This window comes from Rousettus aegyptiacus, unplaced genomic scaffold, assembly GCF_014176215.1.
Source record: "Rousettus aegyptiacus isolate mRouAeg1 unplaced genomic scaffold, mRouAeg1.p scaffold_m13_p_15, whole genome shotgun sequence".
NCBI lineage: Eukaryota > Metazoa > Chordata > Mammalia > Chiroptera > Pteropodidae > Rousettus > Rousettus aegyptiacus.
Genome location: NW_023416290.1, coordinates 53,743,776 through 53,767,780, shown reverse-complemented (window position 1 = coordinate 53,767,780; position 24,005 = coordinate 53,743,776). Strand labels below are relative to the sequence as shown.

At 38.3% G+C, this 24,005-nt stretch overlaps 2 long non-coding RNA genes across 48 annotated transcripts in view; one reads left to right on the top strand and one right to left on the bottom strand.

The window, feature by feature from the left end:
* The window catches only part of LOC107501903, a 570,942-nt gene that overhangs the window by 504,571 nt on the left and 42,366 nt on the right, over positions 1 to 24,005 (top strand). The gene's annotated exons all lie outside the window — the stretch shown is intronic.
* Positions 14,730 to 24,005, bottom strand: part of LOC107506203 — a 579,061-nt gene continuing 569,785 nt past the window's right edge. For all 46 annotated transcript variants that reach the window (XR_004954759.1, XR_004954761.1, XR_004954740.1 and 43 more), the window contains one exon: positions 14,730 to 16,234. This is a non-coding gene — a long non-coding RNA (uncharacterized LOC107506203). The remainder of the gene's footprint in view (positions 16,235 to 24,005) is intronic.

Below are 24,005 nucleotides of genomic sequence, written 5' to 3'. Positions count from 1 at the left end.
TGTGGGCTGTTACTATGTGTCATGCACAAGTCAAGGCAATGGAGCCATAAAGATGAATAAAACTAGTTCCTGGTCCTCCAGGAACTCTCAGCCTCGTTGGGACTCAGAATGCAAACCAATAATGAAAATTCAGTGTGCTATGTATCATGGTAATGATAAACATCGGAAGCTTTGTGAGAAGTTGGCAGAGACAAAGAGTGCTGAAAAGGATTAGGAAGGGAGGTGAACTTGAAGCAAGACCTCTAAGGAATGAAGAAGAGTTTGCCTAGTGAAAAGTTAGGAAGATAGTTCAACAGAAGGATGAGAATTCAAGATAGTAGTGAAAGAGCTCATTAGAGACAAAAAAAAAAAAAAAACCCAACAACATATGCAAAGAAAGAAGAAGGTCCAACATTTAAAAATTATTTGAGGTGGCTTGAATGGAAGTGTGTAATGGGGAATCATAGCATAAGGGAATAGCAAGATAGTAGTTTGAACTTTATTACTTGAGCAATAACAAGCCACTGATTTTCTTTAAGGAGAGTAACGAGATCATCATATTTTTGTCTTGGAAAGATAACTCTGACTAAGGTGGGGAAAGTGATCCTGAAGACGAAGGAAGGAAGAAAACATTTACTGAGTGATGATTATGTGCCTAAAACTTCATTAGAGGCTTCCACAGATGCTATTGAAGTTTTCTTTATTTAGCCCTTACAATAACCACAAGATATAAGCATTAGTGGGTTCATTTAACGGAGGAAAAATCTGATGCCTGAAATTGGGACTGGAAGAATGATTGGAAATTAAAAAGCTGCTTAATATTCCAGGGGAGACCCAAGGTGGGTCAATGCTACAACAATGGCATCGAGAGGGCAGGGTACGGAGGGAAATGAGGGTGGCATGACGGCATATTGGAGAAGTAGTCAGAAAGCATAGTTAATAGAGTGGACATCGAATGGATGTAGGCATGAGGTAAAGGAATGACGCTGGATGTCAATGGCGAATTCAAACTCTCTAGAGACTTCAAAAGCCTAGGACTTATACAACAACTTTCTTGGAATAGTTTTAAAATCTATCATATTTCTTTTTATAACATTAACTTGGAATCCATACACTTTTTCTTCAAGATGCAAAACAAAGTCTGAGAGACTTGTGACTTTAGTGTGTCCCGTTGGGAGTCAGCTACTATGCCAAGGAAGACCCTCAGGAACCACTTTTCAAGACAGTTTTATATCTTTTAACTTCGTTGTACTGAGAGCATTCTGTTAGTTAAGAATTCAGAGGAATTTGGAAGCAAACAAATACATAAGTGCAAAGAACTGTATCATATATGAGACACCACCCAGACTCTTGGCAAGCCACACTTCACTTGGAAGCAATTAGTGGCTCAAGAGACTGATATCATAGAAGATCAAAGTGTTCACTGGGAAGTGATTTGGGGAGTAAAGAGGCCACCAGTGACTTCAGAGCAAACCACACAGCGATTGCGAAACCCAGTGCCTTTTGCAATGCTGCACACAGCGGAGGAATGATTCCAATTCCATAAAAATCCTGCTGACATCCAAAGGGTCTCTTTCTTATCCTTCCAAGGACTTCTAGTATCACATATTCTCCTTCCTCTCCCAGACAAAACTTTTGGTGGTCTATTCCCTATTTGGGGAGTTTCCTTGACAACTAACATGATTGGCAAATTTAGTCATGCTCAGACTCGACTTTTTGTTTTGACAAGGGAATTCAGTGTATAGAAGATGGATTAGTGTTGAAGAGATAAAGAAAAAAATGTAATATATCTTCTTAATCTTTCTCTACTAGTTCAGCTTCTAGAAGTTTCTCTTCAGTATAGAGCCCTGTCCAGGAAAGGTGTGCTTTGAGAGTTCCTAAGATGTAGACGCGCCCAGCTCCTTAGCAGGCATTTGCACTCGCCTTCTGCTGGAGCAGGAGGAACCCCTCTGAGCCTTGGCTGCTGCCTTCAAGTGACCCCATTGTGCTTTTTGGTGCTTTTTGGTGAGCCCTGTCACAGTCTCCTGTCCCCTGTGCTGTCAGACAGCCCCTGTTTCCCTCTGCTGCTTCTAGGGAGATTCTGAGACTACATTGGTTTTTATACTATGGTGATTTTCTCCCACTTGTTTTTGGAGATTTATAAGGATGCTTTGACATCTGGCTGTGTTGTTAACGTTGGCCATGGGTTTTGGTTTTATTATCTCATTGTTCTGTCTCCTTTATTTGTAGACTCTGAGAGATTAAAGAACCATATTGTGATTATTACCACCTTTCTAGAATCTCTGGGGCATTTTACCTTTTTGTTATCTTTTTAATTTCTAGGTTAATTCCATTCTGATTTGTGAACATATGAATGTTTACTTCCTGGTAAGCTCCATGTGGGTAGAGAGCATCCCTTTATATTTCCAGAATCTAACCAGTGCTTGCCATACACTGACATGCAATAAATATTTGTGGATTGTTATATTTTTTGCCTATTATTTTATTACTCAAGAGTGTTTTGAACAATTACTATATGCCCAGGAGTAAGACGGACTAGAAACAAAGCAGTAACCTTATCTCATCTTTGATAAGGAGTTGAAGATAAAAGATGAGTTAGCAATGCTTCACTTTGAAATCCTTCTTTGCATGTAGTTTTCTGAAATGAAAAGTTGGCTTGAACGAAGCGTAAGTAAAGGCCAAGGCCATGGGTAGGATCGGGGAAATTTTTCTCAAAGAAACCTTTAAATGCTTTGCCACTGAGAGAAAAGCCAATTTTTCAGTGAGTGAGAGCCGGCGAATGACCCTCCTGTGGAAGAGAGAGGGAAATCTCACTCCTTCCTTAAGTAAGCTGGCGCAGAGGACCATACAGCCAGAGTTATCCTAGTTCTGACTCCTGCCATTTGTATTGAAACCAGAAATGCCCTTCCAGAAGTAATGTTTTACCACAGAATTTAAGGATGTTACTTTGCAGAGCAAAGAATATTAGCCAATTTTAGGAGGGTTTAACCCTCACGATGCTTCCTGTCCCTTTGGGGAACCTGTGTATGTTAAAGATTTTATAAACATCAAGAATCCCTTTTGTCCAACAATAACATTTCTTTGCCTTCTTTTCATAACTTCTAATGTTACAGTCACTTATGCTTTGAGGATAAAAACATCAGCCTGAGGTGGGGAAAATAGCAGATATGGAAACAATTTGTAAGATTGAAAAAAGCAAACACCCTCTTTTGCATCTCTGATTCCATTCATTGTAGGGCCATCTCATGACGAGTGAAAAGGAAGGAAAACCCCCAAAGCCAACCCATTGGGTGGGTGGAGGAGAAGAATTTTTTAAAAACATTTCTTTGTTAAAAATGGAATCACTTGCTCAAGACAAAACAAAACAAACCAAAAAAAAAAAAAAACTGAATTACAAGATTTTAAAGATCTTTGAGTTTTCTATGAATTAGTTTGCATAAATGCAATTGCTTTTTGCATGTACCTATGCGTATTTGAATTTATATGGGTATTTTTATCGGTTTTATAAACAAAAAGTTTTCCAAACACAAAAATATACTTTCATTTATAACAAAGATACCATGATCCCAAACATTGAGACCACTGGGCTGGCAAAAGAATAGAAAAAAACAAAACACTCCACAGTCTCTCTTCATTTGACCTTTAAGATCGTTTTATCATTTTTCTTGAAGAACTGAAAATTCTCAGAACCTATTTGAGCTCTACTCTGAGTGAGTAAATATAAAAATTTCTTCCCATGCTTACTAAAGGGTGGGCAGTATCTGTGCTGTTGATCACCCACATTTGTATGAATACTGAAATGCAGTCAAAAGAATGACTAGAAATACAGAGATATTTCAATACTGGTGATAACTGCACTGATATTAATCCTGAGAAATGTCAAAAAAAGACATTTAGCAGGGCAGCTACTTGTGAAAATAGAGGCCAAGAAAAATCAGATTAGATGTTTTATTTTATTTAAATGTTTTATTTTGAAAGGCATTCCCATTTTTTTAAGAAGCAGACCATGATTCTGACTCAGGTGGTTGGTGAGAAGCCTGTACTTGAGAAATACTCCCTGAGTCTGGAAGAGAACAAATATTTAATTAGCTAAACACTGATGGTGCTTTATATGCATCATTATCATCCTTCATAATAAACTTATAAATAAGTAATATCATTATTCCAATTTGCAGATTGTAAATCAAAGCTAAGATCATGGCCTAGTAAGTCCATATTTTTCTGGCCATTTCTTTCCCTACACCAAAACTTCCTCCTTTTTCTCACATATGTGTCAGTTCTGATCATCAGGAAATTATTCTTCTTGACGTCCAAAAGTGTAGTGATGTATTCTTTGGCTTATAAATTCATTTTAGATTGAACAATGTCTGGGGATCAGCAACCAAACCAGGCTTCACTCAGCGAAAGTATGGAGAAAGATGTCCCATGGGTCCAACTTGGCTGGCTCAGCAGTGTCTCTCACCAACAGCAGTAGGCCTCCTCTCTAATTGAGTTTTTCAAGAATTATTCATCATCCATTTTTTTTTTGGTCTGAAAATTAGATATTTCTCACAAAATAAATTTGGGAAATTGTAATTAGGTTTTCTGTAATGAATTGTTTTTTTAGAACCCAATCTTATTTCTATGGTTCCATTATCTTTAGGAAGTTGATGTATTTTTTACTTCCTGTATATTGGTTTTCCATTCTTTCTTAAATCCAGATGGTAGAATTAGATTTAGGGCATCATAATTATGCCATAATTACCATGATCATATTTTCCTGCCATTGAAAATTAGTACCAATTTTGATTTTCCTCAAAACTTCAACAGATGTTTTCTTTCTATAGTATCGTAAATTAGTGTCAGGGCATGTGCAAATGTACAAGCCATTTTCCTGAACTCATGAGGGGCGTGCCAAAACTACTGTTTCACTGAAGTCAATTGTTTCTGAGAATTATCGTTTATCATGTTGATAGCGTTATTCCCGTAAGGTTAATTGTTCTCTAGCTAACCTGCAAACTGACCTATTTTACTGTCCAGAAAGGAACTTATTGTCTCTACTAAAATGCTTCATTTGACACATGAGACCTAGAGGACCAGGGAAGGGACATGGCTTGTTCAAAGTCACTCAGCAAGTTGGGGACAGAGTCAGGGTTAGATGTTTTATTATTATTTTTTTATTTTATTAGATGCTTTTTTATTATATCACACTGACTTAATCAGGTTTAAGAGTGGAATCTTACTTCTGGGTAGCCACCTTGCCCTTGTTGAGCAGTAGAGGATTAGAAAAGATGGTGGAAAGAGACTAAAGCTCGTCACTTTTGGAAAAGAGGAGCAAAGGGCTGAGAGTCTCAGTAAAGCCTGGGAAGATAATATGTTGTTGTTTACCTGCAAGTTAGAACATCAGCACGCTCTTCTCTCGATGTTTCTTGGTTGAGAGAAAAAAACACTTTGACATTCACTCAGCCATCCAACCAAAACTGACAGGCAGTCTCCTGGGTAGTCCCTGGGAACATGAGACAGAAGACACTCCCTTCCCCTCTCCCAGGGAAAGAGTCCCCTTTCCAGTGATGGGCAGAGACGCATGAAACAAGTTTTACTACAGAATGGTACCTTTTTTTTTTTTTTTTTTTACCAGAGTTGATTGTGCGATTTAACACTATCTCTAATTTTATTCCAAGATGATGGTTTCTTTCTATTGCTCTCACCAAAATATTACTTTATTCAATATATTTTAATTAATATCTTAACTGAGTGTTTTCTATTCTCTATGATCAATAAAGAGCTGACTCAGGCAAAGTTCCCATCTTTAAAATCTTGCAATCTAGTAGATTAGACAAGTAGGTATTAAACATAATTCACATCAGCAGGTGGATAGTCAGTCATCTTTAGGCCTAAAGTATTAAGTGGTCAGGATAAAGGTGGCGTTTAGATTGACTTTTGAAGAATTCAGTAAGTGGAAAATGGATCAGTTGTTACAGATATCAGAGATTTTGTACTCAGAGGTCTGAAGCTTACAATTTTATAAGGCAATTGGGTATGAGAAGGGCATTGGAGAAAATTTTTCATTTGGAAAGATATACTGGAGTTATATTTGAAGAACCATGAATAGGCAACTAAACATTTTGAAAGCAATGTGATCATTGATGTGTTGAAACAGTTATTTAATAAAATAGCCTTTTTAAGGTGGCCAAAACCCTGTCATGATTGATTTGGAGTTTCTGCCATCGGCTTGGAAGGGGAGTATTAATAGCACATATAAAAGGCAGCTTTTAATCTTTTAGTATATATTCATTGTGTTTTGTGTTTTATTTCTGATCACTTATGGAAAACCAGTTGGAGAAGACTTTTCACAAGGTAAAAACATTAGGAAATTATAATGTTTATAAAGTTCTTAATGATGTGATTCCTAGTCTGCCATCCTTACTCCCTTTAGATAATTAATGGGAAGTCCAGTGGGTTTACATTCCTGTATTTCAGGGAGGACTTGTGGATAGCCTTCTATACCATGATAGTATTACTGTCTTTTTTTTTTTTTTTTTTTAAATAGAACCTTCATTAAAAAGTCTTGCCACATTTTCCTCCAGGATAACTCCCCCATCAATATGAAGGTAAAATCAAGTTGAAGGTCTAAGAATCCTTAGACTCAAGTAAGCAATTTATAATTTGAAGCAATTTATAACTGGGAGGCAGCTTCTAAACACATTTCCATAATTAAGATATTTTCTGTAGTATTCCTTTACCCTTAGATCTCTAAGATTTGGGATATTTCCTCCAAGTCCTTGGCTGACATAGATTGGGAAACAGTGATACTGGCTCAACACCAGGGGTATAAATGAATGATTCTGGATATATTTTGAAGGTAGGGTCCATAGAACTTATTATTTGATTTTATTATTTGAAAATTTGAATTTATTATTTGAAAGTATGTTGAGAGAGAAGATTCAAGGTTTTAACCTGAGTAATGGAAGAATGAATAAAATGTAAGAAATCAGGTCAGAGATCATGACAGATGTCCTTCAATGGATGAATAGTTAAACAATCTATGGTAAATCCGCACTACGGAGTACTGCTTACCGGTAAAAAAGAATGAACTATCGATACATACAGAACCTGGATGAATCTCTACGCTGCATATAAATCTATTATTGTCCCAACATAAAAAGTTTAATTAAAGAAAAACCAAGCACATTAGAAACTTGGCATTGAATTACTTCTACTTCTGAGGGCTTTGGAAAAACTACTCCGATTCCTAGGTGACACAGCCTCACTGGAGTTGCTGAAGAAATCCCAACTCCACTAAGTGTTAAGAACCCCTATAGCTAAGAATGAGTGGAATTGAAAAATGGATAAGAATAAATTTGGGGCTTCAAATTTTTTAAGATTCAATTCACAAGGACAAGCAAATTTTAATTTTAGTAATTTTGGACTTTGTGCACATGAAGATTTTGCTTCAAACTTTAATTTCTCCCAGGGAGGGTATAATGGCCAGGAGGTGGGGGTGAAGACCACCTTATATATAAATTTGAGTAATCCACATTAATGTGCATTATTACACTTTACTGCATGACAAGTATATTATTGGAGTGTGTTTAAACATGTTAAACATGTTATCACATCACTACAGACCCTTTAAAATGCTACAATCAATGTGGATGGACTGAGTATGGATGGGGCAGTGTCATATGAAGTCATTTTTTACATCGGGGCAAAAAGTGAGTTCAGGTTCATTAATATTCAACAAGAGTGGTCCCAAAGGGAGCAGTGATTGGTTGGTGGAATGGCCTTATGCGAACAGGAGCCACATTGTCCCAGGAGACTGCTGGTCACATCTTCCTCTGGGGATAACCAAACCTTTTTCCAATAAAGACATCACAGTAAATCCCAAACTTGGGGAAAGGTAGAAGAAACGTGTTTCTTTTCATTCTCAATATTTTTGAGGAGTCGTTTTGTTGACATATGCTGCTGATGGTTCTCAATCTATCCTTTTACTCTCTCTCTCCTAACGTGGAGTGACTTATCTGATTGAAAAATTTAGAAAGAATAAGCAGACATGCTGGGCTCAGGAATGAGAGAGCATCTTCTTTTTGCTGTCCATAGAAAGAACATTCCAGTGCTCCCCTGTCCCTCAGCTGTCCCTATTCAGGGAAGACTGCTCCCATCTATACAGCTGGGACTTTTAAGTGAGTTTGCCTAAGTATAGCATTTCGTGTCAGCAAGTCCATTTGCCCTTTGTTCTCAAATCAGGATTCTTCACGTTGGCTTTGGTCAGTGTGTTTTTTAAAAACCCCATCTGTCATTTATTTGTATACTTCTCAATTTATTCTGAAAGAAATAAGATTAAGAGGTATAGTTTGTTGGGGGTTATTTAAGCCCCCAGTATGTAAATAAGCTTAAAATACTGTATTAATTTTCTAGGCCTGCCATGACAATACACCACAGATTGGGTGGTTTAAGCAACAGAAATTAAAACATATCATCTAGCACAGAGAATGCTTAGCTTAAAATGTATGTGAAATTACAAAGTCTTAAAAGTCACCAAAGCAGTTTCCAATTAATAGAGAATAAAAGTGTTGAGCTTGGATTGCATTACTGGATACCAAGACTTATAGAGACACAACCTTCCTTACAAATCAGTGGGAAAGAATGGGCCTGTCAACAAATGGTAATGGGACATGTTGCCATTTACATATTTTAAAAAGCTAATTGAGATACCTATCTTATATATTACTCCAAAACAAATTCTATCCTTATTAAAGACCTAATGTGACTATTTTAAAACCATAGAAGAAAATACAGAGAATAAATTTATTGCATTAGGTGAGATCCATATACTACTTTCAGGAAAAAAATACAAACCGTAAGAAAATGGTAGATTAATAAGTTTGTTTAAATAAAAATTTAAAAATATATACCACAAAACACATGATAAATACAACTAAAATCAGGTGATTCACAGGGAGAAGATAATTATAAATTTTTAAAAGAAAGAGATCAGTGTCTGAAATGCATGAAAAATCTACTACAAGTCAATAAAATGTTAATAAACTACAAATAGAAGAAAATGATAAAACATATAAAAAGGAAATTTACAGGTGAGGAGACTCAAAGGATAAATAAACAGGAAACTAAGCTCAAACTGCTAGCAACTAGATACATGAACATTATTAAAAGTGAAATACCATCAGTTCGGAAAGAATAAAATACTGAGAAAAACAGAGAGAGGCAAAATCTTACACTGATGATGAAAGTGCAAATTGGTATAGACAACTTGGAGAGTATTTAACAAAGTTTGGGGGGGAAAAAAAGTCACACAAATCCGATATGCCCAGGAACCCCGTGTTTAAATGTCTGTCCCAGTAAAATTCCCATGTATGCACCAGAAAACCATTGGGAGACAATTATTCATGCCTCTCTCAGGTTTCTGCGTGCCTTGCAAGCTAAGGTACTAGCTTTCCTTCTGTTCCAAATGATCTTTTCAAGGATGTTTGTAAGGTGAACAGACTGAAAGAGGTAATGTCTGCAGAGGGCAGACTTGCTTTCCATCCAGTACAGTAAAAGTAATGTCTCTCTTTGGAACGAAAATAAGGCATGTTTGCTTATAGTGTGTTATAAAAAATTCAGGTTCCCTAAGCTCAGGGTCCCTCAGCTATGATGCTGATCACTGTGCATAGTTTTCATCTGGGCTGCTATAGATTATTCTCCTGAAAGTTGAGAGGAAAGGGAAATTGGTACAAATATGCTAATTTTCATGCTGCTTGCTCTGCCATCAGTAATAAGGTTCTTTGCCTCTAATATGTCTTCTGCCAGAATTCATGAAATTACGGCAGACCAACTTGTTAGCTTACAAACAGGGTAAAATTCCATACCTTATACAGTTCCTGACAGACTTGTACAAATTAATAGTAGCAGTGTTTATAATCATTAAAAAAAAAAAAAAAAGAATCAAGTTGGATGTGTAACAATGGAGGGATGCATTTTAAAAGTTGTGGAATCTAATATAGCAACTAAACAGTGAAATTGGTGCACTACGTTTACTCATATAAGACTTCCATTTTTATAAGTCAAAATTAGTTGATTGTTGGCAATCTTATATGGTTCAACCTAATATTTGTATCAACATAAGTAGATCTCAAAAACAAAATTTAACTTAAACTTTGATTTGTTCACTAAAAAATGACACTCAAATTTTAAGATGGAACTATCCTTTTTCTATTCTTATTGATGGAATAAAAATATTCCACTCCATTATGGATGGGGAGACACTGACTTCAGGATAATAATTGTTCCAGGACTGATGAAAATAGGGTGAATACTAGTGAAATTTTAACTGTATCTGTCCAATTCTGGTTCAAAAACCAATAAAGGTCACAAGTAAAGGTTATAATAGACCAAAGAGTTTTGATTGTATACTTGAGTGGTGGCCATAACACTTCCTAAACTCCTCTTTATGTAGCAGGTATCCATCATTTCTGAACGAAGGTAGAGCAAATGTATAGAGGCTCAAGATGGCGGCCACAACTGGGAGCCCATTCTTCTTGATCGGGCTTTCCAGTCATGCAGAGCAGCACCAGAGCCCTGTTCTCTCATTTTCTGAGAAGCCGTATCTTGGTTTATAGGACTGTTTTGTCTTGTAGAAAACACATTATGAGTCACTCCGAGGAGGATGGGCCTATACCCTAAAATTGTCACCATGTGTCATTAAATGTCATATAGTTCAACTGCAGGAAATTTTTTTCTCATAATGAGAAATGCAAAGTGTAGGCTGGTTTCTAGTTTTTATATTTTTTAATCCTGATAAAACCATTAATGAGTTCATACATTTTAAAAACATTTTCCAAGTACAGTGACTGTGTCTCTACTATGCTACCTTCCCATCTACTAGATTAATATGTTTTTTAACCCCCTTTGTTGGTTTGTTTTGTTTTATCAGATCTATTTCTGGAAAAGGTTGGAGACACCTCAATAAAATAAAAGCAAAGGATTGCACATGTTTAGAGCCTGAATGGATTTTTTGCACTGACATTTTCACTTTATAGATGCAAATATGTAGATGTCATTGGGTAGGGGCTGTGTCAGCGTCTGAACTCACATCTGCTGACTGACCAAACCATATTTGTTTAAGTGCACTAGGCTAGACTAAGGATGGTGAAAACACTTACCGAGGGCTCCCTGTGTGCCAGGCACTGTTCTATGCCCCTTTACTGTATTACTTAATTCTCACATATAAGTACCATTTTTTTCCATATTAGAGGTGAAGAAACTGGGTACCAGAGAGATGAAGTACATTTCCCACCACCACACATGTAGAGACTGGTGGAACCAGGTGCTAACCCAAGCAGCTTTATTCTGGAACTCACCTACACCCTTAACCGCTCTTCTAGATTAATTGAGGACATGGGCCTTAATAAGTCCTTGTCTGATCATCAATTTTCAGTTTCAACGATGAACTTTTCTAGTCCTACAAGCAAGGATAAAGGTATTCTATTCATTTTCCAAATATATATATATATATATATATATATATATATATATATATATATATATAATGTGAGGACCAGAACGAAAGAATAACTGGGATCTTGGCCTCATCTGTCCTATCATTGGCTGGAATGCACGACTTGCCCTGTGGGCCACAGGTGAGAATTAGATCATCAGAAAGGAAGAGAAGAAAATAGAACAGGTTCTATTTCCCAAGAACTTTGGAAATGCAGAGATAGAATACCAAAATAGCACTCGATCAAGATTCAGAAAACCTGTGTCTATCATCTCTGTAGCGCTCTTATCTGTAAGACTTACAGCCATTATTAAACATAATTCATGACTTTTAATGTAAAAACATGCTCTAATTTTAACTAGCTCCTGGATGAATAAGGACTTACTATGCCTAGGCAGATTCATATTGCTATGTAACTAAACACACCAAAACTCAGTAGCCTTAAAAAAATACCATTTATTTATCTCGTAAGTCTGTGGATTAGAGGAGCGATTCTTCTTGTCTAGAATGGTCTTGGTCATCCTCCTGGGCTTTATCAAGTCTTTCTAGCTGGCTGGTGAGTCATGTTGTGGCTGGATGATCTAGGATGTCCTCACTTATATATCTGGCATTTGGCAGCCTGTCACCTAGAGCGATCGGGGTGACCGAGTCTATGTCCCTCATTGTTCAGCAGGCTACCTTGGTCTCGTTCTCATGGTAGAAATTTCTAATAGCAAAAGAGAGGAAGTTGCATATGGTGCTTCTAGAAGACCCAGGGTACTAGAGGAGTGCTCTAAACATATGACATTCAAATACTCTTTTCTGAACCATTCCCCATTGCCTGTTGTGTACAACCCGTATTCCTCATCTTGACATTCAGTATCCTACACAATACGGATTCTACTTAACTTCCACATCCTCTGTTACCGCCCTCCCTCTCTTTCCAATTCAGACCTTATTATGTAACTGAAGTGCTCTATTTATAAACTTTCAAATAGTTTCTTTCCCTTTCCTTTGGGTTTTCTCAACACTTTTCCCTTTATCCAAATATTCTTTCTTCTGGCCTCTGCTTGCTGAAATTTTGCTGCCTTTTCAAAACCCAGCAAAAATACAAATCCCATGCATATTCTTTTAACTTGTTTTGTAATGCCTGCGTGATTTTCTCTATAATCTTATGGCATGGTTTGCACTAATCATACTGCTCTTAGTAAATACTTCCTGCACAATAGTTCAGCTGTAAGCTCTCTTAAAAGCAAAGATCATATTTCCTTTCTTTTGTGCTTTCTGTAGTACCTAGAATAATGTTCAAAATACAATTGGCAAGGGAAAAATATGTTTGCTGTTTGCTGATTTGAATCAAATAGAAAATTCAAATTACCTAAATGGGTATTTTCTTCATGTTTTTGAAACCAGTTTTGTTCACCATGTTTTCTCTCTCCATAAGTGTCTTCGACTATATTTTTAATAACAACAACAACAACAAAACTATCAAGATCGCATTTTCCATTCCTCCCTCAAAAACAGAGTTTAAAGGCCATTGGGAGAGAAAGTAGGAGGCGAAGCATAATTGTTTGCTGAAAGCTGTCCCACCAAGGTGCCGTCCCATTTCCCTGAAACTGCAGGACTGACTCACTCCCACTCCAGATCTTCGGGTCACTGTGCCCTCCCTACACCTGCGTCCCAGTCACTAGCCTCCCTTGAAAACTCTCCTCCACCTCCCAAACTAAGAGCAGTACTTGGTTTCATTGATTTCCTTATTTGAAAACAATGAGGAGCCTCAGAGTTATTTAAAAGACTTGGCAGCCGTAAGTGTGTACCGACCTCCACACACACAGGCACCATTCTGGGCCCAAGTTGAAGTTATTGTTCTTACTCTCAGCCATTTCCTGCCTTTGCCAGTTGGTAGAGGGTGGGCCTCAGTATACTCAGGTGCTCTCCATAAGAGTTTGACCCTTTGGACTTGTGCACATGCGCACGTGTGCACACACACACTAAACAAAACTAAACACGTATTTCATTAAAATGTTTTTACAAGCATAGAAGTTATTATAAATAAAATCCATTCCCTCGATCACTGAAAATCACAAGTGCTATATTGCCATGTTTGCTTATAAAACAGGACATCCAAGATAAACTTGAAATCTTCATTTTTCTCTTCAACGCCATGCTTCTTTCTTTCTTATAACGACTATAAGAAAATTGGTGACTTTCCTTCAAGTCCTTGTTCTATACATTTGTGTTTACTTGTCCCTAAACAGTATTATTTCTTAAGTATTTATAAATGGCAGGAGATTGTGCTTAACATTCTTCAGCTTGTTACTGTGTTCGACTCATGTATTTGAGATCGACTCTTGCTAATACACATGGATTTAACTGATTCATTGTAGTGCGTAATATTCTGGTAATTTCTTTAACTAGACTATATCATTTATGCATTTACTTCTACTGATAGATATTTGGATGATGCCCAGCTTTTTTGCTCTTCTAAGCAATGTTGCAACAAATGCTGCACTCTGCGTAAGCCTATAAATAGTATTGTTAGGTTCTTGGTTCTTTAATTTCACTAGATATTCCTGCACTTTATCTGCCTCTTCCCTTTCTTCCATATTTCTTTCTTGTTACCCAGTTGATGATTCTAAAATGCAATCTTGATCATGGCCCTAAAATACCTAAAACCTTTTAGTGACTTCCCACACTCTGTAGGATACGGTACCAACTCCTTCAGGCTGACATTCAAGATCCAGTATGATGCGGCCCCGCCTATTCATCCAGGCTTATCTCACACATACTTTGTACCCCAGTGATACCGAATTATTTCTCAATCCATGATGGCATAGTGAAACGTAGTTCCTGCCTGGGATTCCCTTTTCTCTCTTTGGTTTTACTTCACCCTTCAAAACTTATCATAGGTCAGCCTCCTCTAATAATAATCATCATAGACAACATTTATTTTTTGCCATGTGCCTGAAATTACCCTTTGCCAACTAGTCTTCCTGCCAAATACCATGTCCTCTTTTATTTGAAGATTGTCTCCAATAGAGTTAAATATTCCTTCCCTTGCCCTCTATTATTATTTATTTATATATATAAACATATATGTATTTATATTTATATGTATATAGTTATTGGCTCTATAAGAACAATAAGGATCATCATGATGTTTTTCATTTATTAATTTCCTACTTTTACCTGTAACACTGACTTTATTTATAGTTTCTTATTTAAAACCACTTGAAGTAAAAATTATTATCACTAGTTGTCATTTTGCTTTACAAGAAATTGAAGTTCTGATAACTGAATGAGTTATCCTTTTTATTCTATTTTTTTCAATTTCTAGTTACATACTCATGTCTCCACTAGTTTATACATTCCTTGAAGAAGTAAAAAAACACTATAATATTCATATATGTAATTCTAGTGTTTAGCCCAAGGTGTCAAATATTTGTTAAATAAATTAAGTATCCTTGGTAGTAAAGTACTTTTTCCTTTCCTGGAACTCATCATATAAGGAAAAATTTGCAATGAGTTCTGAGCTCTTCAATTGTCACTAACACTTGTGGTAAAGGCATTTTGTCAAATGTGAGTTAAAATTACCTTTTGATGTTAAAACCACTCCTTATTAACCAAGTCATGAAGCCACAAAAGGTTGACACATTTCATCCCACCAGTTTCACTGACAGATTGCATCCTTCCTTTCCCAGGGTTTAATGCTCCCTCAACCTCATATTGCCTTGATTAGATTTCAAATTTCAGAATTCAGTGGTAACCCAACAAGAGGAGATAAAGAAGCTCCGGTAGCTTCCCTTGAACCTAAAGATTACATTAATTAAAATAAAATGGATTCCTGTCTCTGGAGTCTAGCCTGGTCCTCACACAAAGAGGTATTACAGGCTTCTGTAGAAGAGACTCACCCACCTTCATAGAGCAGACCTGCATTCCCTACCATGGGTATGAGGTAGAGGGATGATATTTCATCAGATGTGAGCAGAGCAATTAGAGCAGATGTACATAGAAAAGTCCAATGTGTTGGGTATGGCGATGAAATATCAGAACTCTAAACCCTGATCATTCCCTGTGTTGTACCCAGAATCCTTGTCAGGAAGTCTGTGAACACAGGATTAGAGAAGGGAGACCTAGAAACAAGCAATATGAATAATCCCTAGAAAAAGAAAGTTGCATAATCTTTAACCTGGTGATTTCTTCCTATGTATAATTCCTTCTAGGGATGAAATCATAATTTTGTATCTTTAGCCAGTTGGAACACATAAACAGAAACACCTGTCGTGTGTACATTGTAGATGTGCCTTGTGAATTAATTGATGCATTATTTTGTGAATTCTAGGCAGTGTCTTTCTAAAAGCTAATATTTAAAGACTTGTCAAACAAATATTTTATCATTAAAATTTTCTTGAGATGGTGAAGAATTAATGCCAGCATGTCAATGGCTCAAGTACATTTAGAATGGATTAAATGTGACATTAAAATGTGCTGAGCTCAATGCCTTAAAAGTCAACAGTGTTGGTTCTGCATGTAAAAATAGCTACTGTTTCTTGAATATTTACTTGATTTTGCAGTCTAACAAATTAGGCTGATTTCAGCTGTTTTTTTCTGAGGTCGCTCATGTGCTTAATGGCCCAACAATGGTTGGGTGGTCCAAGACGATCTCGCTCAAGTTGCTGGCAAACGATGCTGGCTGTTGACTAATTGATTCAGGGGCTGGGATGCTTTGTCTCCATTCCACATAGCATCTTCTCTGACAAACTTCTAGATCCGGCTTCTTTCCATGACGCTGGAAGCATTCTAAAAAAATAATAACAAAAACAAGCTGTACAGTGTCACTTCTGACTCATTCAACTGGCCAATTCAACTTGCCTCCAGGGGAGGCAAAACAGACACTACAGCTTGATAGAAGAAATGGCAAAGTCACATTGCAATGGGAAGTGGGTACCAGGATGTAAGAAATCATTGAAGCCATCTTTGCAAACTAGGTACTAAATGTTGACACTGTTTTGCCTCACTCCCCCTCTCCTGTCCTTCTACCTCTCCTTCTCTACTTTTTTTTTTTTTACATTTTTTGGTCTTGTTTTGTTTCCCTTGGATAAAAGTGATTCTGTATGTTCTATTTCAGACCAGTCAATGCTAAATGAGCTAGATCAGTCAATGCGAAACAAGAAAATTCTGAAGTCTCAGTCTTCATTACACAAAATTCAGTCTTGAAACTATAAAGATTTTCCACTTTGACAACATAAAGGTTCATCTGTTAAATGTCCTCTACTTTGACGATTGCTCTGTCCATTATTTCCTAAATCTGTGCAATGAGTAAACTTCAGATGGTAATAACTCTTTTCAATGAAGAGGGTAAAGTCTAAATTGTCTTCCAAATTAGTACTTCTCAAAAGTCTATTCCTCCAAAGTGAGAGGGTTTGTTTCTATATCCTTGACTTCTTGTGAGAAGAAGTGAAACTCCTACTTACATGCTGTATTTTGAGATTAGTCAATATATCATATCCATAGAACTGATGTGAAAATTAAATCTGGCAAAGCAGAGCCCAAAACTGTGGCTTTCTCCAAGACACTTTCAGCCTAAAAGGAGCCATTGACACATGCATGATGATAAGTATCACAAGGCAGAAGCCTGTGAAATATCCAACTATTCTACGTCTCACATTGGTCCATGACAGATCAGTGCTGACTCTGATGTCTTGATGAGAAAGCTGCTAGCCCAGCATGGCACCAAATTCAGTCTTTAAATATAAAGATTTTCTTCTGTGCACAAACAGAGGTCACACACACACACACACACACACACACACTCTACTTTTACTACTACTACTACAAAAGGGAAATGGACAAAGTCCAATGGGAAATTAAAAGATGAAAAAAATCACATTAGCTTGTAAGAAGCAAGAAAAGTCTGAGATGCTTCATAAATGTCTGCTCTCTTTTTCCATCCTGTCTCTCTGAATATGAGTTTCTCTTTGTTTTAATGAGAGTTTGGATTATATAATTCATGGGTTCTGCTGAGATCTAGCATTTTATGCCTATAGCATAGGCCCCTAACTGGCATTGCGATTTCCAGTATTAGCGGGTCAAAGCTAGTCCCCACAATCTTTCAGAAGCAGTCTACTGTCCCATGAAAAGCAGTTGTTACACTGCAATCCGTTTGCATCTTACCTGTTCCCTCATAATGACATGGCCCTCACCCCAATGAAGTTTAAAGAAAGCCACTAACCCAATAGTTCAAGTTAGGGTATGAAATGGGAAAAACAAATCACAATCAAATTGAAAAAAAAATTGTACCAGCAGAACAAATGACAAGTCGATTTCATAGAAGCTCAATACTCTGCTGTTTAATGTCGATGACTTGTTTACAGATCTCTGCATAGGACAATGATTCCTCTGACCTGCTCTGCAAAATTTTGCAATTTTACCCAAATACTCTATTTTTTCCCATCACCCAGATAATTGTGATCTTTCAAGTACTTAAATTCTTACACGTTTATGCTTTCTTGTACTTTTTACGTTTTAAATAACTTTTAAATACACCCTTATAATTAATTGATCATCAAACCAAAGTGTGAAAGGTTTTCATAAATAAGAAAACGGAGCCCGTAGAATCCAAATGAGCAGCCCAGTTTCCACAGCATGTGAATGACAGATCTAGGGTGAAACCCAGACACCTCACCTTGAAACCAGTTGTTTTCCTACTATATAGAACTGGGGGGATTTTTGATAGTGGTGTACGTTGACCTGGACTTTTTTTTTAGTGACAACATCACTCATCGGTTTCATTGCTCTGACATTCACAGGGCATAAAAACAGAAGCAGATATATTTGATGCCAGCTAGGCCACTTTGCTGCTCATCTCCCACTGGACAGCTGAACAAGGGAATAGCTGCTGGTCAAGGCTATTCTGCCTGACACTCTCAGATGTATTGGCACCCAATGCCATATGCCAGCTGGTCCCTGCTTTTGTTGAATAGACCTTGCTTGGGTAGGATAAGGCCTCGGCCATTAACAAGGCAGCATCAAACTTCGGTCCCCTTCATAATGCAAGAGTTCAGGTCAGAGCCAGAGAGGAGACCAGACTCACCTTTGAAAAATGTATGCTTCTGGTTTTAAGGAGCCAGAACCTGGCTTAGTGTCAGATATATCAGTGTTCAAATCCCATGTACCACAGTGTGGCCTCAGACAAATCACTTCACCTCACTCGGCTTACTCCATTGGTTCCTTACTGTACAGTAGAGACAGTACTGATGTTTAGTTGTCTGCTGAAGGTGGCGTGTATATATATCAAGGAGCCTGGCATGTGTCGAACCCCTGATCAGTATAAACTGATCCAGAAGCCACATTGGTCTAGGGCTTGGTGGACTTTCCAGCAGAGAAGTCTCTGGGGACACCTGTTATCAATCTTCAATTGTCTAAAGGACTGGGAAGAGGAAAGGGGTTAGACATTATTGTGTCTTACTTTAGAGAGGAAAACTAAGACCGGAGTTTCAGTAATTGCAGAAATATAAATTTTAGTTCAAGTTAGAAAGAACTTTCTAGAACGCAGAGCACTTAAGAGATGGAGACATTGAGAGTGACAAGCCACACCGGAAACTCCTAGGAAGAGCTTGAGCACTATCCCTGGACGTTATGGGAAAGACCCCCTTTCTCCTCTATTCTTTTATTCTGTCTGTCCTTCCTTCCATCATCTTTCTGGTTATTCCTTGTTCCAAGTGTATTGAGTAAGGATAAAATCATCAATACATCTTATCCTAAAAAGCAGTCTACACATTATAAGTCAGTGCTGTATAAAAGATTTAAGAAGTGTGTTGTAGAAGCTAGTGGGCATGAGAAGGAATAAAAATCTGCAACTAGGCATCCAGAAAAATCAGCGTTGCACCCTTGGGGAAGTGTGATGTATTGTTCCCTAAGCTTAAGCCCCTTGAAGCCGGAGAAGTAACTTTGGCATCTTTATCTTACATGCGATTCTTTTGACATTGAATACGTTTGGCCTGTATTAATTTGCTAGGGCTGACATTATACAAACTGAGTGGCTTAAACAATAGAAGTTTTTTTGTCTCAATAAATTCCAGAGGCTAGAAGTCCAAGATCAAGGTGTCAGCAGGGTCGATGTCCCTGAGGACTGTGAGGAAGAGTCTGTTTCATGCTTGCCTTTCAGCTTCAGGTGGATCGCTGGCCATCTTGGGCACTGTAGAAGCATCCCCGTGACTTCCGCCTTCAACTTCATGTGGCGTTCTTCCCGTACATGTGTCTCTGTGTTTAAATGCCCACCTTTTATAAGGATACTAGTCCTATTGGATTAGGGCTCATGCTAATGACCTCAACTTAACTTCTTACAGATTCAATGATCCTATTTCCAAATCAAGTCACATTCCAGGATACAGGGGTGAGGACTTCACTATATGGATCATGAGGCGATGCATCCTAAAACAGGACCTTACATGTGGTAAATGTTCAATAATGTTTTCTGCATGAATGCAGCTAAAATCAGAGTGAGCACACCTAGAATTAGAAATAAAACGATTAGAAGCTCTCTTCCCCTAGATCTGGATACACTCTGTGAATCAGGCTTTCCTAAGGTTCTTCCAGGGCTACCTACAATAAGTAGAACTCATTTCCTTGATTTATTTCCATCTTCAAAGTTCTGTGACTGTGGACAGGTGAGGAAAAGAAGGAAAAAGCTGAGGAAAGAAGATCCTTCGTGAGGATGAATAAATGATTGCTTAAAGAATTTGAATCTCTTTGCTTGATATGATATTATTAATTAACAACTACTGTTGAGCTATCGAATGCAAAAAAAATTAGAAAGCAAATAGCTAATATTTGCTGAGTACTTGTTAAGTGTCAGATTCTATACCAAGTGGTTTGTGTGATGAGCGGGGAAAGGACCCACAGCAATGGGAGCTTTGCCGCGGACACACCGGCAGAAAGGAGGAACCGAGTCCTGAAGAGCTCAAGCAACTTGACCAAGATCACGCTGCCTATAAGACACCTCAATACTCGAAAGAAGTCCAGCTCGCTCAAAAGCCTTATCTCGCAAGTCCTGACCTGTGCTGCCTTTTCTCAACTTACTTTTTTTCACAATAAAATCCCAATGGTGTAATCTGTTCAGTGGCTCAGAGCGAAGGTGGAGGATGTTGAAGATGGAGTTTGCACATCAGTGTATAAAACCAATACATTTTAAAGAGGGTGGGAGCGAAATGGAGAAAAAATTAGTAGAAAGAAGGAAGAATACTTGCCGATACATTTTTAGGTAAGTACGTGGGTGGCTATTTATAACCTGTCCTCTTCAAATTATTTTTGGCTATCACCACCATTAAGTAATACGTGACAATAAAACAACTCAAAAAGTTTTATTTCCTAGAAAGTCACCTGACCCTCCCTTCTGCGGAGGTGTGGGGAAGGGCACCAGATGTGCTGAGGTTTGCCTAATCGAGCATTCTTCCGTCGGTACTCACCACAGTCCTTAAAAAGGAAATCATTTCGGGTGAATTCATTAAATGAAGGTGGTGTTGCAGTTGGGTCTCTGGCTGTCTGGATTGATGCGGTGACAGCGAACAAAAGTAAGGAGAAGCCAGCTTACCTCAGAGACCTCATACTCCCCTCTATTTCTGGACCGCAGGAAACAGGTCTCTAAGTCTGACTGTCACCGAGAAAGGGAGGGTTCAGACAGACAGCTGTGCTCTTCTCCCTAGAGCACGTCGCCAGGAACCGTGCAGCTCCTTGCGGAGGGGCATGTTGAAATGAAGCCACACATCCTCTCTCCCTTTCTTTTCCTAGTCTTGATGCTGAGGTTGCACACTTTGTAAACATAATTTTCCTTTTAGAAAATGACACGTGTGGTTTTCAGAAGTGCCAGTACCAAGTTTTCCCCATGTGCATTTGCATATTCCATTCATTTGTCTGACAGGCTCTGAATACCTGCTCCTGGAGAATTTCACATATTAATAAATGTAAAATATGTTTACTCATTACTACAGAACTATCTATGAGGCATTATTCACCCCCACATTTGTGGGGGACACAGAGGCGAAGTTACTGGAGAAAAATATAAAGCTTCCTGTTAGATGCTTAAAGCATTGAAGCAGAACTTGTGTGGCCAACTCGTTCAAAAAATAACTTTAGATTGCGCTAGGGATGGAGGTAGAAAAATTTCTAATACAGATAGCATCCCACCCCACGCTTTCATGGTTCTTATAGTCTGTCATGAAAACAGAATAAAATGTGTTATCATACAAATCACCATATGTTTATAATTGCCATACATATATTGCAAAATGAGAGTGTATAAACGAGAGATCCAATCTGGCCTGAGGATCAGGACAAGCCTCGATCAGAAACGATATTTAAGCCACGACTTGACAGTTGTGTGAGAGTTAGATGGAGAAGAGGAATGGCAGACGGAATAGTAAGACAAGAAGGAATCTCACACACCGTGGGTCAGTGAGGATCTGAATGATGGAAAGGGTGTGCAGGAGGAGGAAGGTGATCTGAGGTGAGGCTGTGGAGTTCGAAAGGGACCGAGACATGCGACTGCCACCAAACCATCCCAAAGCTGGTCCATGTCCTAAGAATCACGGGGAGACTGAAGGATTTTAATCAGGGGAGTCACAAGTTCAGAAGAGCGTTGAAAAGATCACTCTCTTCAGGAGACTAGGAAGACAAGGGACAAGAAGAGAAAGGTCAGGCTTATTAGAAGATTCTGGAAAGCTTCCATGGAAAGACGTGGTAGCTTGGACTCGGATGATGGCAGTGAGGATGTAAATAAGTGCTTAGATTTAAAAAAAAAATATTTAGAAAGCATCTTGCCTGGATGTGAATATTATTAGATAAGCATCTGAACATGAGGGGGGTGCACGAGATGACTAAGGGACAGCCATAAGCAAATGGGACGCTGGAGCTGCCACTTTCTGAGATAGAAAAAGCTAACGACAAAGCATATTCTCTGGGAAACGATTATGAGGTCAGTTTGAGATACGTGTGATCGTTTTACCTGTGAAACATCCAGGCAGAAGTGTCAACTTAGTGACTGGACAGTGAGGTAGAGGTCTAGAGCTCGGGAGAAATATTTAACTTGGAACCATCAGTGTGAAAGGCAGAGCCTTTGATGTGTTAATGAAGCCATGAGCAATGAAAAGATGAAACCTGAGAAGCCTTAGACTGGGACAGCAGGTGGGGATGAGGAACCAGAGGCTTTTTGATATCTATTTAAGTCGAGGAACGACAATTGAAAAAGGCTCTGGGAAGGAGCGACCAAAGGTGTGTGTGGAAACAGGCGAGCGCGCTGCAACAGGCGGGCCGAAGGAGTACCGTCTCCAGGGCACGGTGGTCAGCGGTGCCCAAGGTCAAGTGCAGGTGGGGAGTGCACAGATGGCATGGGACTGGAGATCTGAATATCGCTGTGATTTCTGGACAGTCAGTGCTCAGAAGTGATGGCAACAGCCCCAGAATGGAGTGGGAGGTGAAAAAACGGAGAAACGTACATACACAGAAAGCTCTTGACATGTGGTTAAAAAAAATAAAACTGGGACAGTGGCTGGAGGGGAATGATCCAGGTGCTACAGAGGGCATCTTTTTCCACCATCGATTGAACCAAACAACCTCCAAGGACCATGTCAACTTCTAAACACCACCAAAGTATAAGAATTGGCTGTGCCTCCAGGAGCCAAGGCAATCTTTACAGCTGTTTTTCTTAGTGTTTGCATTCTCGACCCATGACACAAAGCCTATCACACTGTAGACGCTACTAAATATTGGCTGAAAAATTAAAGTTATAATTGGTAGAGAACCTGTTAGGGCTTATGAAATACCCACAGGAAATGAAAGAACTGTTTGACTAGAGGTCTAATAAGAATAAAGGCCAAGATCTTTTAAAACCCAAAATGTGATAATCCTTGTGAGCAGAATGACTAAGTGAGCAAAAGGGCTGAGAGCTCCTGGTAAGGGAATATACACTTATTAGCCAATGAAACCACCAGCGCAGATATGCACACATTGGAAATGATTCATTTAGAAAGCGTAATGGCCCAGCGGCCAGAAGCCCCTGTAGGTTTTTTTAACAGTTGGTATTGGAATGACCCTTTCTCACACTTGAATGCTGTGAAATTAAGTGTCAAGTCTCAAGATATGTAAGGAAATGATTGAAAGCCAGATAGAGTAAAGATGAAAGTGCCTTTTCTCTTGGGTTTCTCAAGGTATGATGGCTTGATCACTTATCAATAACTGCCTGAGTACTGGTTTTAAAGTCTAGTGTTAGGAAAGCTTGAAAAATGTGCCTTAGCTGACGGTTAACATCTGGGGATATGCAAAGTCATTTAGCCTAGTGCGTTTGACACCAACCTTGAGACTAGAAGGAAGACCTAGACTCTAAACTACTATTAATGATAATAGCTGACGTGCAGTTCCATCCTGCTGTGCCCTTAAATTTGTTTTTTGCCCTGCCTACTATCCAATTTCAATAACAATAATGATACAATACTCGTTAACATTTATTTAATGCTTAATACATGCCAAACACTGAACATCAAATCCTCTAAATACTCTCCATGTTACAGAAGGAAAA